The 18074-nt window shown below is 40.9% G+C and overlaps 1 protein-coding gene across 5 annotated transcripts in view; it reads left to right on the top strand.

Moving 5' to 3' along the window:
• Positions 1-18074, top strand: part of kdm6ba (lysine (K)-specific demethylase 6B, a) — a 108712-nt gene that overhangs the window by 50288 nt on the left and 40350 nt on the right. Inside the window, exon 1 of one of the 5 annotated variants that reach the window (XM_028038272.1) lies at positions 1799-2351. The exons of the other annotated variants lie outside the window; for them this stretch is intronic. The gene's annotated coding sequence lies outside the window, so the exon portion shown is untranslated. Of the gene's footprint in view, positions 1-1798; positions 2352-18074 lie in introns of those variants that run through there. 5 annotated transcript variants of the gene reach the window in all.

Genomic DNA, 18074 nt, shown 5'->3' with positions numbered 1-18074 from the left:
CACGTCTTTCCAACCTGACCACAGGTAACTTTCCAAAGCAAATGAGGTGAGTTAGCAGTGCTTGCTAACAGGTGGTGTCATCCAGGACATGTTACTGTGGAAGTTTGTTTCTGCTGCTGAACATTGAGCTGTTAGTGCGCCATGACAGTCATGAGACATTGTCTTATGTCAGATTTGTTACAAGGCTGATTGCTACCGAAGATTCTTCCTGCTCACAGCATCAACATCTATATAGACTCTTTAAAGATGCTACTAGGGCTGTTATAAAAGAATATTCTATAATAATTTACTGTCAATTAGTGAGGACGTGAAGGATCTTGCACTGGATTACTTATGAATAAAGTTAGCTGTTTGCTCAGACCTGGACTCATTGTTAGTGCTTGGAGTTATTGGTGCACCATGTTGCGTCATAAATGGATTTATTGTAGCATTCTGTGACCTTGGGAACCTTTAATTTCTTGTTATTTCTTTGTTTGATCTTTCTCTGTGGTATTAAATATTAAACTTACTCAAAAATGTATGCAATTATAGATAATTCTCTTACTTTGAATAGTATTCTATAGTATAATATTCTATACTATAGTATAGAATAGCATACTATTCCTTTGCCCTTGCAATTTGATGTGAACAACCAAACCGCCTCTTTGGTGAAAGCGCTTAGCCCAACTTCTAACCTGACCTATAACCCCAAATACTTCATTCATAACGACAACAATGGCAGATTACATGTTTGTCCTGGAGTTTTAGTTTTACAAACTCAACTACATCATCAATCCACTCTGAAGTTTTCATGCCTGCTTTGTAGTTCATCCTTTTTGTTTTCGTCTTGTTAACTTTGTTTGGAGGCTTCATCTGCCATGCCCCATATTTAGCGCCACCTGCAGGTGTGGGGGAGTTTATTTGGTCCGTTCTGTGTGTCAGTGTGGATGAAAACGTTCCCATGTGAACTCAGGTGTTGTTTTTTTTCGTTTTATTTTGTTGGGTTTTTTTTTAATTGACAACCCATTTTAGAAATAAACGTTCCCGTTTGGACAGAACCCTGTGAGCCCGGCTAACTGTAGGACATGTGACTTCAGTGGTAATGAGAGACCAGATGTGGGTCCCGAGCTTGGAAGCCATTGTTCTCACCCCACCACATGTTTTCTGGCTCTTTTATGCTGAAGCCTTATCACCGACTTCACACATCTGTTGGGCGTGAAGATGTCGGTGTCATAAATCCACATCTGCAAGGCAAGACACGGCGCTGACTTTTATCACACCCATTAAAGATTATCTGCGTTTTCTATTGATTTCATTTTATTTATTTATTTATTTTTTTCCTCGATCACACTCTGGGTCAAAGCGTTTCTCCATCAGGCTTACATCACACTAATGGAGAAGAAGAGAAATCGAGGTGGAGAACGAACGCAGAGGCTCCTTTTGCTCTCCAATCCCATCTGTTTCACTCGGAGGGAGGGAGGAAAGAGAGGGGGGGGTGTCAGACGAATGAGAACGAGGCCAGAGAGAGAGAGAGGGAGAGGGAGGGATGGATGGATGGAGGAGGAGGGGAGGTGCTGTTTAGAGAAGGAATCAGAGGGAGGCAGGCTGGGGGGTTGGGCTCCAAGCTTGTGCATGTGTGAGAAGGGGGTGGGGGGCGGCAGGAGCAAGCAAATGTGTGTTGTATATATATGTGTTTGTGCGCGTGTGTGCGCTCGCTCTGTTCCTTTTCCTTTCTTTGTTTGACTACTGAGTGGGAAAAAAAAGGCGAGACAGAATACAGAGAGACAGAGAGGGAGAGCAAGAAGAAACACAGACAGAGGAAGTGAGGAAGAGGGAGATCTAAAACGAGAATCTCTCAATTTTTTAACAGAGAGAACAAGAAATTCAGAGGATTTCAGTTTGATTTTATTTTTTTTTTCACTTTTAAATCCCCCCTTCTTACTTAAGACCCTTAAAGGCTGAAGAACAAGGAGAGCATGTGAAAGGAAGGGAACAAAAGTGGTGCAAATTTAGTGACAACAGTGCCATATATTCAGGAGCAGCGTTGTGTGCTGGCTCAGTGCGCAAGTGTGTGCTGCGAGGAGGTGGGGGGAGGCGACCCGTGCTGTTTAAAGGGAAAATACGAGGCACACACAAAGCTGGGAGCTCAGGCAGGCAGGCAGGCAGGGAGAGGAGAGGAGAGAGGAGAGGAAAGGGAAGATTGTGGGAATCTGCTGAGCTGGCTGACTCTCTAACCAACAAGCCTCATCTCTTCTTTTTAATTATACATATTTTCATTATTACTAATATCATTGGGATTTTACCCCACCGAGCCGGCACCGTCCCTCTCACCCCCCTCCCTGCTGCAGATCGCCAGCCTGAGCCCGGACACGGTAAGACAAGCTTCCTATCCGTCTCAGCTGTTGGGCTGCTACCACTCTGCAGACAAAAGCAGGAGAAAGTTGCTCTGGTCTGAATGTGAATGTGTGCGTGCAGATGGAGCAAAGCTAAAGGCTGGAGCTCAGGCTGAAAGGCGTGAGGAATGCAGCACAAAGGGAGCTTGTCTGCTCCAGCTGGGACTCTCTGTATATATATATATATGTGTGTGTGTGTGTGTGTGTGTGTGTCTTTGTGGAAAGGCTTGAATGTTTATCTGTCGGGGCTGCCTAAAAGTTTTGCATGCGTGGGACACCCTAAAATACATGCACAGGTGTTTTAGGAAAGCATGAAAAGCTCAGTTCTGTTTAGTGAAGGCTGTTATCCTGTAATGGTTTACTTAGTGACGCTCGGTGCTTTACATAAGAGCAAATACTCCACTTATTGTTGAGAAATACAAACTGAAAATCTTTTACTCCATTCTTATTTTTATCTTTTACTCTTCTCACTTGCTTCGCACATCACTTTTTCCCCTTTCTAAGTGGGTCTTGTGACTTTTTCCACCTGGAGTGTCTCTTAAAAAGCCGGCTCCCGTCAGCTAGAAACACACAAAGCCAGGGTAAACAAAGTGTGTCCTGTCCCATGCAGTGAGTTGTGGTCCGCTTTCAGCTCTTTCGGGGGTCCTGCATGTGGCTAGCAGCAGCTCTGTAAATTTGTGTGCGCGTTACGGAAAACATTAAAGGGCTCACAGGACCCGGCTCGACGCGTTTGTGTGTGTGTGTGTGTGTGTGTGTGTGCATGCTCCTCCTCCCTCTGCCAACGAGTGTGTGAGAAACTCAACACTTGTGCCGGCGTCTGCCTGCAGCCGACGTTGCCTGACGTCGTGGGACTGAGCGTTCACGTCCCTGTCCTAATTAAGCCCGATGCAAACCTACCTGGAATAATAGAGCTGCTAGAAAGACATTTCACACTCACTACTGTAAACCGATTCCTTCCGTACTCACAAGCTCTCCACCGACACATTGCATATTTCCACACTCAAAGTCCATGTCTCCATTACATTTTTAGCCCCTGCTATTTCCGTTTCCCTTCCCCTTTAGGACACTTCCTGCTCTTTCTCTACCTTGCTTTATTCGCAGTAGAAGAATATCTTGTCTGTTCGATTTTAAAATAAAAAAATCTTCTTTCTTTTTTTTTTCTTTTTGCTTCTCCTCCACTTCCTGTCCAGCTGGGTTGATCCAATAGTTTTCAGGCCAGGCGTGGTTCAGCCAGGGTCGCCTTCTGTGGACTGGAATACATCACAGCTGTGCTCTCAGTCTGACGAAGGCTTGCCCAATTAGGAAAATGCAGTTTTACAGGAGCCATGCAGAAATAATGCTGCATTAATCTTTTTTTACTGAACTGTTGGCTTAAAAAAAAAAAAAAGATTTGTAGGAGGCAAAATGAAGATCTTAAATGATAGAATGCAGTGAAGCGCATCAGATAGGTTAGCTTAAATTATAATTAATATACATAAATAGTGATGTAATCTATCAAAATTTTATTTTGAATGATGACTTTACCTGCCCCAGTGGTTCAGTCATACATGGAGTGAGGTAGTTCTAAAAAAAATAAATTATTCTGTTTGATGTATGAAAAATAAAAATACTAATTTCAAAACCAACAATTTCTTTACTATGAAAATGAAAATATAAAGACTTATCAATGGGTTCTTAATCTCTGTTTAGAGTTTACAGAAAGGGTTTCAAGTCCTAATTTCAGCAAAATGAAGGGTTTAACGTTTCCAAGATCTTTGGAAGTGGTGATTTTCTGCTCAAAATCACCTTAACTAAAGAAGCAGGAATCCCTTACTGTGGTCCGGATCTAGTTGTTGTGTCTCAGTAAACCAGACTGGATCGTTTGACTCTCGGTTCTTGAGAATCTCAGTAAAACAGTTCTTCTTGACTTAATGATTGATTCTATATTGCATTGTGATTCTGTGTTTGTAATGATGTAAAGCACTTTGAAATGCCTTGCTGCTGAAATGTGCTATACAAATAAAATTTGATTGATTGATTGATTGATTGATTCTTCCGGTCTGCAGGGCTCTCTAAGACCGGTAGCAGCTGACTTAGACGTCTGCCTGGTTTGCCCAATTTGCATCACTCCTGACTTAAAAGGGAAAAATGTTTCTTGTTAGCAAAATGTGGCTAGTTGTCCATGCTTGGTTTGATTTGATTGGGCCTTTCGTTTCTGATTCTGTGTTTTACTTCTCCTCTCTAAGGTTTGTCAAGAATGTCCTCAAGGTACTAGAAACAACGAGTTAAATCTTTGTAAAAGTTCATTTAGTTCTTTTGTTGTGGGCACTACAAAAGCAAGTAAATGTCAGATCAAACAGGATTTATTCTTGAAAGACATGTTTCATTGAATGAGCAAAGTATGTGGTATAACGGAGAGAAAATAGGTCCAAATCACAGTCATGACATTTAAACAACATGCAAATGTGGGTGAAAATCTGCTAGGATTAATCAAGTGGATTAATGAAGCCCAACACTCAAGTTTGGACCCAATACATAGAGCCAGTACTTTATCCCCATATATGATTCTTGTTACAAAATCTTCAAAAAATCTCAGTTTTGCTCAACAACTGGTCATCCAAACTATTGGAGGTTAAGACCAAACCTGTTGATTTGTGTTACCATATAGAGAAGAGTTAGCGTAAGTGATTATGCTAACGTCAATGTGTATCCTCTCCATTTCTATGTGACAATAAAAATGGTTATAGTCACCTTGAAAATGTTGAAAACCAATAAATTTAAACTTCCCTTTATTAAATTCACCAACTTTTATCATATAACTGTTTCTGAATTTATTGTTTCTTTTCCATTCTTCCATTTGTCCTCACTCCTGGACACATGCAGGGCACATTTTTTGGTGATGTGGTTAAAAAGACTCAACATTTAGATGATGAATAACTGAATAAGAACAAAATGAATGTTTTATCAATTTTCCTAAGGTGTCAATGATTTGCTTGAAAGATTGTTGGTAAATAAGCTAGCTCTTGTTTCCAGATTTGAAAAAGTTGTTTTCCGTATATTTAAAACAAAATTAATTTTCTATTCCCTAATTTACAACCTAAGCTTAACCAATCTGTGCTGAAGTGAAGTGAAACAATCTAGAGGTTAAATAATGGCTCAAATTGGATTAGATCTCAGAAACCACATTATTCCTTCTGCTCAACTACAAGATGGATGTGATGTACTTTAGTGATCTGTACAAGTTTGTGGGTGTCTAAAAGTTTCGTATGTTCGAGTACTTCAACTCTTGTAAACATCTTGAATGAATACGACGCTAAGTCATGGGTGAAGAACTGCAACTCAAGACGTGGTACTAAAGACGCAACAGACAAATAAAAGCAAGACTATGTTCAAAAGTAGAATAAGGAAATCTGAGGAACTTAAAAATAAAAGCTACAGACCTCTGTCTTATTGCCATCTACTGGACAGGAGTATAAACTGATAAATCCATGATTGACAGATCATACATTAAATTGATATGTGCAGAGATCAAACTGTCATCACCATGAATGTTAAGACCGAACCTTTTGTGAAAAATAATTATCAGAAAACTAACAACGGTGTGCCTTTATGCCGCTGCAGAAAACGTGAAAAGAAATAAGCCTTTGGTTAAAAACTATGCTGCAATCGAATGTATAATGTGATGGGAGAGATCACAGAAAGTCCTTAGTGGCCCTATTTTTTTCTCTCTAGGCAGCAATTTTGCATAGTCATTAGTTGGGGGAGGGGCTGGCCCTGCGAATTGTAAGAGAATGTGTGTCTCGCTAGTGCAGGAATAAATATGGACGTGCGGCATCTGATGACAGTTGATTCTGAAGCTCGACAACAAGCCATTTCCTGCACAGAGCGCCATTAGGATGACTCCCCTCACCCCCTTATCTGTCAGCCACCATGCTCCCCTGCTTCTCTGCAGATGTGCACAAACACGCAATGCTAGCAGGGTAGTGTGGTTTTGGTGATTGAAATTGTCTGTGCATGTGTGCTGCACTCCTCTCTACCCCTACTCAGCCCTGGGGCAGTCCCCCTCACCCAAAACAGCTGAAGGGGGAGATTGTGCATTCATTGGAATGGGGTATGAGCAGGAGGAGGAGGGTGATTGAGCGTCTTGCCTTGGGAAGAAAAAAAAAGCCAAAAAAAGAGAGCGAGAGAAGGGAGAAGAAGGGGGGGATGGGTGAGTTGTTTTGCCTTTCAAAAACAGGGAGGGAGCGGAGCAGACAGGCAGGGAAGAAGAGGAGAGGAGGTTCAGGGGTAGAGGTGAGGGGAGGACGGCTGGGTGGCTGGCGCCGTGGCTCGGTTGTGTCTGGAGCTTGGCTAATAACAGATCGTGTCCAACTAATATTGAGACAAGCTTGTGTAAAGAAATGGCTCTTTGATAATTTAACTGATGAATAAATCTGTTTAGGTGCTTTGGGTTCAAATTGTTATATACGTATATATATATATATATATATAATCACTCAAATACAACTCATATTATTTGCAATATAATCCTTTGTTGAAGACTTGTCATTAATTGGTGCCAATTCCTTTAGGATCTGGCCTCTGGTTCTAATCTGACTTTCACCTTGTATTCTTTAAACAGTCTCTTCTGTTGCTTTATCAACGACTGCACTGATTTCTTACTCAAAGAAATGAAAAGGCTGAGGTGGCTAATTAAATTATGTAGGGTCAAAGGGCTTAAGGAGATTAGTTTTGGCCTTGGAGCCATTATCTAGCACAGAGAGGCTATCGTATGTAGGTAGCTGTGTGTGATTAGCCGGGAGAGAGAAAGACAAAGGAACCAAACAGAAATGTGATTAAAGACGCAGGAAAGAAAAGCCAGGCATATCTATGAACTACTAGAGATGGTAGAGGGGAAGAAGGGGGGGAAATACTGGAGATGAAGTGATGTGTAGGAGCATGAAATAAAAATAGCCATACTGAGAAGCTGACTGCATGCACACAGTGGCAGAGGTAATATGCTGAGAGTGCATGTGGCTTCTTTGTGTGATGGAGGAAATATATGGTTTGTTGATTCAAGTTAATGGCTTCCAGTCAGCTCAAGCTGTGTTTAAAGTGTCCACTGGTTCTCTCACTCGTTTTATCATGTTCACCATATTTAGTTCTAAGAAGCAGCTATGGTTAGCAGGTGCCTTTGTATTTAGGTACAGCTTCAAAACTGTGCACCAGACAGGCTACATTGAAGAAATAAAGGCCAGCTGGATTCACTTGACAGATAGCTAAACCTGAGGTGATAAATGGCATGATTTTGTTGCTGAAATAAGTCAGCATGATCTATTTTTGCTAAAATTCATTAAAGAATGCATAACGGATCTGATTGTATTCTTTACACACTTCCATTGTAATGTGCACTTTACAAGTGCCATGGTTGGGCTGTAATCATGGTTGGGCTGCTCTACTGAGCCCTATGTATGACCTAATTATGTGATTCAAGTGTGCTGACAGAGAGATGTATCTAAAATGTTAGCTGTTAGCATGCTAATACTAACAGCACATTAATGTTAAGGTTATCATGCAATGCAGTTCCAAAAAAAATAGCTTTAGCTACTTGGTATTATTTGTATACACACTTTAGTATTAACATGCTAATCTTAGTAGTCAGTATTAGCATTTAAACATTAAATGCTGCGGTAAATCTGTAAGTAAAATGTAAAAGTCTGTCTGTACCCGGAATGTTACCATGAAAATTTATCAAGACCATGAAAAACTTTTGTAGTAGACTCAATAGTGCATATATAGGTCATAAAATGTTTAATGAAACTTTTGAACAACACTACAGAATAGCTGGCTTGTTACATAATAAACTGGTGAATGATGTAACTACAGCTTCAATTAGGAGAGGTGTGTCTCCATTGGACAGACTATATAAATTCATCACACTCTCAAACAGCTTTATGATCAGATATTGTGTGATTAGCCTCTGTGCCGGCCCATAAACGATGGTTACAATGGTGTGTCTGCACGCACATCCAATTTTTATGGCTGCTTTTTAGTCATCAGAAGACTTGTGTGTCGTTTTAGGGCACTTCTTGCATAAAGCCTGTTAAAAGTTGCAGAAAGGTTGAAATATCAACGCTGTAGTCAAGAATACATATTTCTTTGTAGGTCTTGATAAAAGTAGAGAAGAAAGAAAAGATCCAACTTTGTAACATTAAATTGTAGTAAAATATGATAACAGATATGAGTTTACTTCTGTAATTTTTAATTTCTGTCTTTGTTGCTCTTTTTTTGTTTTTGCTCCTGGCAAACCAAGCACAAGAAATATATACCACAACAAACAGAATCTGTAGGGGTAGCACACAGAACAGACTCCCATAATGACGCAGAGACACGACTGCTTTTACTCTGCTTTGTAATTGCATCCAGCAAACCCTCACTGCCTCTTTGAAGGTTTCTGGTTTTACTGTGCCCTCTTTTGTTTTGCCCTTATTTGTTTATGAGTTACGTTTTTCCAACCCAAAGATTCCCATTGTGTGTGTGTATGTGTGTGCACGTAAGCGTTCTTGTGTCTGCAACTGAGTTTGTAGTGGAATATGTGGGAAGCTGAGTGTAAAAGTTCTCACCAGTAGATGTGGTGTCTGCAGGATCTACAGACATTCTCACTGTGTATAAAAGCCTAATATCAAATGGTAAGTGGGACCAGTTCCATATTTATACCCTGGACCTGCTGTAGTTCTGTAATCGGGTTAGTGCTCATTTTTTAAAATGATGCATGCGAAACAGCCATGCACAAATCAGCCACAACTTATTAGTAACCCCACAGTCACCACCATTGATTAGGTGGCTAACAGTTATGCATTAACTGGATTGTGTTTCTATGGAAACGCATGTTTAATACGGAAGAGTAATAGGTCAGGACCTTTCAGGTTTGTGCATGTGCATCTTAAATTGCAAGGATTTTATTGCTTCAATGCTTCTTCTCCCTTTCTTTTATGCTCTTCCTCTAATACACTCCTGAGTCTTGCATCACTCCTCCCTTTAACCCAGTTCCACACTGAACCCTGACCATTCTGCGTTGTGTAACAGCTGTGATAGCTCTGCTTTTATATGTCCAGTAACGCTTTTCGCTCCAGTTCTTCTTCATGTATGGGTCAAACGTTACATTGGGGCATAATTCTGCTTTGGGATTTGGACATTTTTAGTCTTGTTTTTCAGTCTTCTCTGCAGTCCAAATGTGCCTCTTTTACTTATAAAACAGTAAAAGCTGCGTCTGTCTGGGTGTGTTTTTACGAGGATATAGCTGTGTCTCTCTGGGTGATTGTGTCTGGAGGCCAGTGGGTACACTCAGGCCTTTATGGGTCTGAGTGTGTATGTTTGTCCCTAGACATGTAACACGATCTGTGTCGAGAAGTCCTTCATCCCTCCTTGGTGTGCCTGTGCCCTCCCTCACCTTCCCTCCTCACTTTATCCTACCCCCTATCTGTTCACAGTCGTCTCTCCTTTCTGTCTGCCCCTTTTCCTGCCTTTTATCCCCATTTCTCCCATCTTAAACTTGTAATACTTTGAAAGTCATGGCCTTGGAGGAATTAACCTTCCTTTCAGCATCGTTTCATTCACATGCTGCAATCAGACAGCTTTAAATTCAGAGAATTAGCCACCAATCTTTATTAGTGTTTTTGCTTGTGAGGATTGTCTGTATGACTGTACATTGGGCGTGGTTGGTCGATAGAGGAGGTCAATCAAACAGCCTGAATTACTCCCTCAAGATTTTTATCACTGATGTATTGAATTACAAGCTTCTCTGGGTGTGTTTTCTCTCACCTTTTTGCCTCTGCCTTTGCAACCACCCCAATTTAATCAGTAAAGCCCTAAAAACCCAATAGAAATAACACTAGTGAACTGAAATACTCAGGTTCTGTCTGACGAACCACTTCTGCTTTTGAAGGACCTTTGAAGAGGGGTGAAAGTTTATAGGTAGTTAAAATATTTTTATATAAAAGCCGGCACTTGATAACTCTCTTTTGTCTTCATTTGTGGCCCTTTCCCACTAACACCTAAAAGTTCTGCTTGTTTTAGCGCAACTCTACACAGTTCGGGTGATTTTCCCTGACAGTTGAGTAACAACTCTAGTGGGTATCGTGTAGTTAGGTTCAGAATCCAAAAAGTAAAATGATTTATATGTCACACAAACTCAACACATGTTGAACATTATGTTTAGTCTGCTGTTGACGCTCTGGTTAGTTTTTACAAATGGCGGTAAGATTTGGATGAAGTATGTTGTTGTACCTTTAATGAACAGCTGACATGCATCCACACAAAATACTTTTTTTGTTCCTGGACATTTCTCACTCCGTTTTGTGATTCCTTAATCTTCTCTTCAGCTCTCAATCACAACTGCCTCACTGAACAGTAGATTTCTCTGAGGTTCTGTAATAGTCAGATTTGCGGGTGTTTTCACATCTGATTGTCCGGTAGACTTTGTTCGATGGGGAGCAAAATTGTAACATTTGTTACATTTTTATCTGGTGGAGTTTGCTTTGTGTCAAAAGGAACCAAACGGACTAGACACGCATTTTAGCTTTGGTTGTATTTACCCAGAATGCAATGCTTTTTGGTCCAGGTCATAGATCGATTGAGCATTCACACCTCCCCAAAGGAACCATACTTTCTAGGCAAATGCAAATGTTTGATTGGTGTGAATGCACAATAAGGCTAAGACAAGTTTATTTATAATATATTTCATCAACAATGCACTTCAAATTGCTTTACATTATAAAAACATAACACTAGCATAACAACTTATAACTTTTTAACTGAACCTCGCTTTAAAAAAAAATCCAAAACGATCCGTTTTTAAATATAACTGCAAAGAAATCACACCCTCCTACATTCACAGCCACATTCCAACATGTAGGTGGTTTTCAAACTGGAGTCTTCCAACATCCCTCTGCAAAAAAGCAACAACAAAAAAAAATCCCCTCAGAAGTGTCCAACACAACCAGAGCTCTTCACACTGCCAGAGCGCAGACTGTTTGCAGTTTCCAGGAGCTCGGTGTCCTGTACTCTTTTGCCATATGGTAGCTATGTTAGCTCACAGTGCAAACACAGCTGGCTGCCTCCCATGGTTGCACGGCTGAGCAGCAGCATAACTGCAAATACAGGGATTATATTTACCAGCACTGCATTAATATGGCTGGGTTTCATGGTTGCGTTTGTCAGATGCATTAGCGTTCAAGTTGGAGCCTGCTTTAAAAGCTCTGTTATGTTAAGATGATGATTGTTACCTTTCATATTACACTGCTGCAGGCAGCTGATGGAAAGACACAGCGTCTAATTTAAAATCTGGATTAAAAGTGTAATCATCTAGCATTAAAGGCGCTCGCTGTATTATTCACACTTAAATCTATTTCTCCGTGCGCAGTGTGCGCTTCACGTGCTATAATCTCTTAGTTCTCACATGGCTGGTTGATAAAAGCAATTTATGTGGTCATCTGAAGCAGGGACACACTCAGACAGGGAGATAAAGAAGGGGAAGACAGGGCAGGTACAGAACATTGCACATCATAAATAAAATGTCAGAAACACCGGTGCATGCTAGCCAGTGCTCAGGGTAGCATGAAATCTGCTCTCGTCCCCTCCTCTCTTATCTCCCCAGCCTGGCTGTGTTTATGCGAGTGCAAGCGTGTGCGGGGTAATTGAGGTGTGCGACCTTGCTGTGGGGCTGGCAGGTGTACGGCCTGGTGATGAAATGAATCTGGGGTTGGAGGAGGGATGGGGGGGGGGGCTGATACTCTTCCTCCATGTGCATAGATGCATGTTTTCTGGCATTCTGTTGTGGAAGAAAAATAGATGTGTGTGTGTGTGGGTGGAAGCACAGTGTTCTGCATGGGACTTGGAAATGAGATCATGTGCATGAATTGTCAGCGTGGGTGTATGTGTTATTGAGTAGCGGAGATGCTATATATCACTTTCTATACGCTGCAGAGAGTGCAGAATTTGCTTTGCATGAAAATGCTGGGACGTTTTTAAACATCACTGTCGAATTGTGACCCCCGTCTCTGTAATTACCATCCAGTAAAGAGACAGACGCTGGAGACGATGGGCACATTCTGTCCATATAGTATTTTCTATTACTGTCATTTTGACTGAATGTCCTACATATCATGTTGAATCCTGACTGAAAAATGTCGACAAATGTTGGTTTGTTGTGCCACTGCTGGTGTTTTTCTGCTTGATCAAGAACCATGAGGCAGCTTTGAGCTTGTAGTTGCCTGGTCGTCTTCATGATGCAATCTGCGTGGGAGTGTGTGGAGTTTTCCGGGGGCCAAGAATTAAAACTCACTTGTAAATTATTGCCATACTAAAGATGCACCGTGTCAGGAGCAGAGGCTCCTAATTGAGAGAGTTTTAGCTGCAAAATGCTCTCTCTATTTTTTAATTCTTTAAATTTTACATACACATATAACATTGGAAACTACCTAACATTGGAAATTAGAACAATTATCATGGTTAGGGTCTTCCTACCGTACAGTGAAATAATTCTAACCTTGTGTAAAAGACGTCCCCCTTTTTTGACTGCAAAGAGGGAAGTTAGTGACTATGAAATTGGGCGATCTAGTCTTTAGATTTATTCCTGCCGTTACCTTGGCGTCTGCCCTGTTACCTAGCAACCATGACACCCAAAACACAAGCTTGTAAAAGTGGAACTTGAAATCTTTATGGGGTTTTTAATTGCTTATTCAGTTCTTACATTCATGACTTTTTAAAATATATTTTTTGTAAAAAATATATAATTTAATAACTTCTATGCAAATGACAAAAGTCACACTTTTAAGCTTAAATTTTTTTTTTACCACCATATTTTAATGTACTTAAATCTAAAACTGCACTCCTCTCCCACAGTGGGTGCAGCTGTGGATAATGAACGCCACAATTTATCAAGGTCACATTAAACTTTAGTGTTGACCATTCCTTATAGTGTATCACCTTAAATGATGGACAGTTCGATGTCTGTCTGGTGTCTGCTGAGCATGTCTGCCAGGTGGGATTGTTAGAAAATAATCGGTGCTTCTATCATCTCCTGATAGGCTTATCGGTGTAAATGTCAGGAAGACTCGTAAATATCTCCTCTGAAATCCGGGCTTCGCTCACTGGTTTACATCATCGTAAATATTTCCTGAAAGTAGTTGCATCTGGAGGACTTTGCAATAAAAAAAATGTAGCCCTGCTCTCTGCCTTTGAGTTTGAAGTATAGAAATTTGAATTTCTGATGTTTAGGTCTGGCAAATAATTTGCTTAATAGCCAAACCATCAGGATGATGATTATTAAATCTACTAGTCTGTCTGCTTTAAGCTAAATGTAATCTGTCGGTGTGTCACATTGAGTTTTTTTAAATGCAGTGCTCGCAGTGTGATTCGGTCATCCTCCTCTCTTGCAGCAGAATATAGCTGAGCAGTAGAATCCATAAGCTCTCCCACCCCTCCCCTCTTCCTCTCAGTAGCACACTGCATCTGTGTCATGTCACCGAGTTCGTGCATCCCAGAGTAACCCCCCTCCTCTTCCTCCCTTACTAATTCAATCTCTCTCTCTCTCTCTCTCTCTGTCCTTGTGTGTCTGTGACTGTCATCCTCGATCTCTTCATCTTCGCTCCTCCACCTCATCCCCTTTCCTCTTCCCTCTTTGTCCAAAAGAACATTTCCCCCCCTCTTCTCTCTTTCATCCTTTCTTCCTCTATATTTAATGCGCGTCGCTTTCTTAGCATCTCTTCCTTCCTCTCACTCCATCATGCAGCACCGGCACACATGCACATCAATGCATCGCTCTCTCATGAAGCATGCAGGAACATAAAACTGCCTGCGTGCATATATTAAGATGCACGCAGGCATAGGAGATCCAAGCTCCTGAGCTGACGACTGCATGCATAATCTATCTGCACATACAGAACGTGAACAGTGCACTTAAGAAAGTGTGTGTGTGCGTGCGTGTGTGTTTTGGGGCCCCTCCAGGCTCCTCCCTCAGGAGACAGGTGTGGACCAGATTGGGTTCCGCCTCATTTCCTCTGCCCTGCGCAGCTGGTCAAGGACACATTTACGCACACAAACACAGGCGCGTTGAGCTCATGCTCGCTCACACCTCGAGTAAAGACGACCTCAGAAGGATCAAATGTGACATTAGCATAAAGCAGGCGAATGTCTCGAGTGTTCAGGAGACAGGCTGCTCACGGATTCCTGTGGAAGAGGATTACAGCTGTGATTACGAGATGATCGGAAGAGTTTTTCCATTGCAGCACAAATAGATTTGCAGCCTCAGTATAACATTTCATAGGAAGAACTGGAAGTTAGGATGTAAAATTTTCACATCTCAGCTAAAATTAATGAAGTTTAAAAATAGTCATCAGACAAATTTCAAGGAATTCCTTCAGTTTTGATTGTATCACATGGCGACTACTCTGAAAAACTGTTAGCATGGCTCTGACTATCTTTTAGTTTGATTATGAGTAGCTCTGTTTAAATTATTTGTTAGCCTGACTCTTATTTTGATATCACTTTAACTCTGATTTGCTTTCAGTTTGACCTAATTGGACAAACTCTGAATAACTCTAGTTATTAGCAAGGCAAGTTTGACCTTTGATTAGCTATTGTCTTTATTCCTGATGTTTTACTGCTGCTTGCATTCTTAGGAACTATTAGACTGACTCTGTGGAGCTTAGCGTTTACTTGGGTTTACAGTGGATCCCCATATTCACAGCAGAATTACCAGTGAATAGCTAGAATCTGCAAATATCTAGACCCCATCCAGAAAATATTTATGCCTCCCTACTTTAGTTGTTCAAACCCTGTACTGTACTGTTAGCTTGACTTGTAGCTATTAGCTATTAGCTTTGATCTGAGAAGCTGTTAGCATGACTGAATCAAGTTTAACTTTGAGGAGCTGTTGGTGTTACTTGGATTATCTGATAACTTGATTTGTTGCTATTAGCTTTATTTCGAGTATCTCTTAGCACGGGATGACTGTATAGTCGCAAGCTTAACTCTGGTGTTACTTGGATTTAATATAAGCGTCACTTGTAGCTGTTAGCTGTATTCTCACTAACTGCTAGCTTGATACTGAATAAGCATTACCTCTTAACTAAATGTTAGCTTAATTTTTGATTGGATAGTCTCTACTCGGGCTGCACAGTGGCGCAGTTGGTAGCACTGTTGCCTTGCAGCAAGAAGGTCCTGGGTTCGATTCCCGGCCGGGGTCTTTCTGCATGGAGTTTGCATGTTCTCCCTGTGCATGCGTGGGTTCTCTCCGGGTACTCCGGCTTCCTCCCACAGTCCAAAAACATGACTGTTAGGTTAATTGGTCTATCTAAATTCTCCCTAGGTGTGTGTTTGTGTGTGAATGGTTGTTTGTCCTGTATGTCTTTGTGTTGCCCTGCGACAGACTGGCGACCTGTCCAGGGTGTACCCCACCTCCCGCCTGGAACGTAGCTGGAGATAGGCACCAGCAACCCTCCCGACCCCATTAGGGACAAGGGTGCACGGAAAATGGATGGATGGATAGTCTCTACTCTTGGTGATTGCTTCCTTTTCTATAGGTTAGCTTGATTCAGTAGTTATTAGCCTGACTCTTGCTTAAATGTTACCTTAAATCCTTCATGAGAATGTCTCGCTCAAACCTCAGATCACTCAGACCGATGTCTACAAGTAGAAAGCAAGAAGCCGAATATTTATAAGTACTTCACTCAAGTAGACTGTTAAAAAAAACAAAGCTAGCCACTGAAAGTCTCACTTTTATTTCTACAGGCATTTAGCCAACATATTAAGTGTAAATGTACGATTTCATTTCTTAATCTCCGGTGAGGTGTCCAACATATGGAAACCTAAGGAAAAAATTTTCAGCATGCTTACTCAGTGTAATATTTAATGATGTTATTAAAAGCTGTAATGTCTGTGTGTGCTTTGCTGCTGTGGCGCCTGGTCTTTCCAGGAAGTGCATGATCACAGACAGGCAGACGTTGCCTTTGGAGCGTGGACTGAAAAAAGAGACACAGGAGCTAAGAGGGGGAAGCACAGGCGACTCATGTATATATCCTGTGACTGTGTGCTTACATGATGGTGAAAGTGATTGAGTGTTTGTCACGTTGTAAGTGCATATGTGTGCGTTTTGCATGTGTGTGTGTGGTCTTTTCAGGATGGTGGGAGCCCCCATGTGGGGATCACATGTGCCTCAGTGAGATAAAGAAGTCTTTGTGAGCAGATGTAGGAGATGTGGCTCATGTCACACACATCCCCTTGTGCACACTTTGCATACTACGCCTCACATCACTTTTTCTCACAAAACACGTTCATTGTTAAAAGGCTCACCACTTGCAAATTAAATATTTTCCACGTCTAGTCTTCTATATTTAATAAGTATGAAATCATTCCAGTTTAAATGGGGAACACAAACAAAGCAGTGTTAAAAAAAAACCTGAGCAAGTGTTGTTTGTTTTATGTGACTGCTAAATGGCATTGTGCAACTAGATAGTACAGTTTAGCACCTCTGCTCAGGTATGTGGGCTTGGCAGGGCTTGCCTGACAACTCTACTCATGCATGCAAATTATGAATACAGTGTCCCAGAGACATCGGGTTCAGACTTTGTGCTGAATCTATTCACATCTGACCTGGCGTTATCTAGGCTAGTGGCCCAACGTAATTCCGAGCATTTGTGTTTAAATTTCTTCTTTTTGTTAAACGTTTATGAGACATAACTTAACTGATTAACCACAATTTTTACATGTTTCTAGTAACACCCAGGCTTCATTATTGTCAAACATAATCAATAAATCAGTTTCATAGAACTCTGACAACATAAAATTGGCAAAAAAAAACAAACCATTAGCTGCCCTTCCACTGATCATTTAATTGTGTAAATTGTAATTATGGAAATCAATTTGTTTAAGAGAAACACATCAATTTTGATAAAAACCATAGCTGTGACTGAAATATGAAAATATACCATGTAAGTGTGCATATCCATTGTTGCCATGACTTCTAATTACCTACTGCGTGAACAAACTTATTCTCGTGTGATTTTAATTGCTACTCTTACTTAACAGAAACTCCACTTGTGTAAAACTGTATTTTGTTAATATCGAAAAATTTTGTGCACATTTATATTGATATTTTTCTGGATTGAAATGGTTACAAACTATTTCTAACGGACCTGCACATACTCTGCAAAGATTGATAGATTTAGTGGAAAGAATGAGAACAAAAATTGGTAGGGATAGGACTTTTCACACTTCAATAGAAGTATAAGTGCAGATCACCTGGGTTGGATTTACAAGAAAATGAAAACATTTCCACTTCCCCAAAATAAACCACACATTTCAGTGTTCTGACCAACCACACAATAGTTTTTGGACACCATGTGAGAAAGTTTGACCCAAATAATGTGCCAAGAACAAGCTGTGAGAACTCACTAAACCAGGGCTGCATGAAAAAGATGACAGATTAATTCTCCTGCTGCCCTAAGAGAGAAGAAATGTTACATTCTTTTGGAGTATGTAAAGGTGTTTAGGCTTTAGGACTCCATCAAACCACAGTGAAACCCATTATCCACAAAGAGGAAAACCTGGAACGGTTATAAACCCATCAAGGAGTGATTGGCCTACCAAAATTACCTCATATTTCGACAACTCGTATATATGAAGTCACAAAAGAACCCAGAACAACATGTAATCCTAATTTTCTCTGTTAAGTTCAGAGTTCAT

This window comes from Xiphophorus couchianus, chromosome 14 (genome assembly GCF_001444195.1).
Source record: "Xiphophorus couchianus chromosome 14, X_couchianus-1.0, whole genome shotgun sequence".
Taxonomy (NCBI): Eukaryota; Metazoa; Chordata; class Actinopteri; order Cyprinodontiformes; family Poeciliidae; genus Xiphophorus; species Xiphophorus couchianus.
Note: the sequence above shows the minus strand (reverse complement) of the source record. Positions and strands in the feature narration are given on the sequence as shown.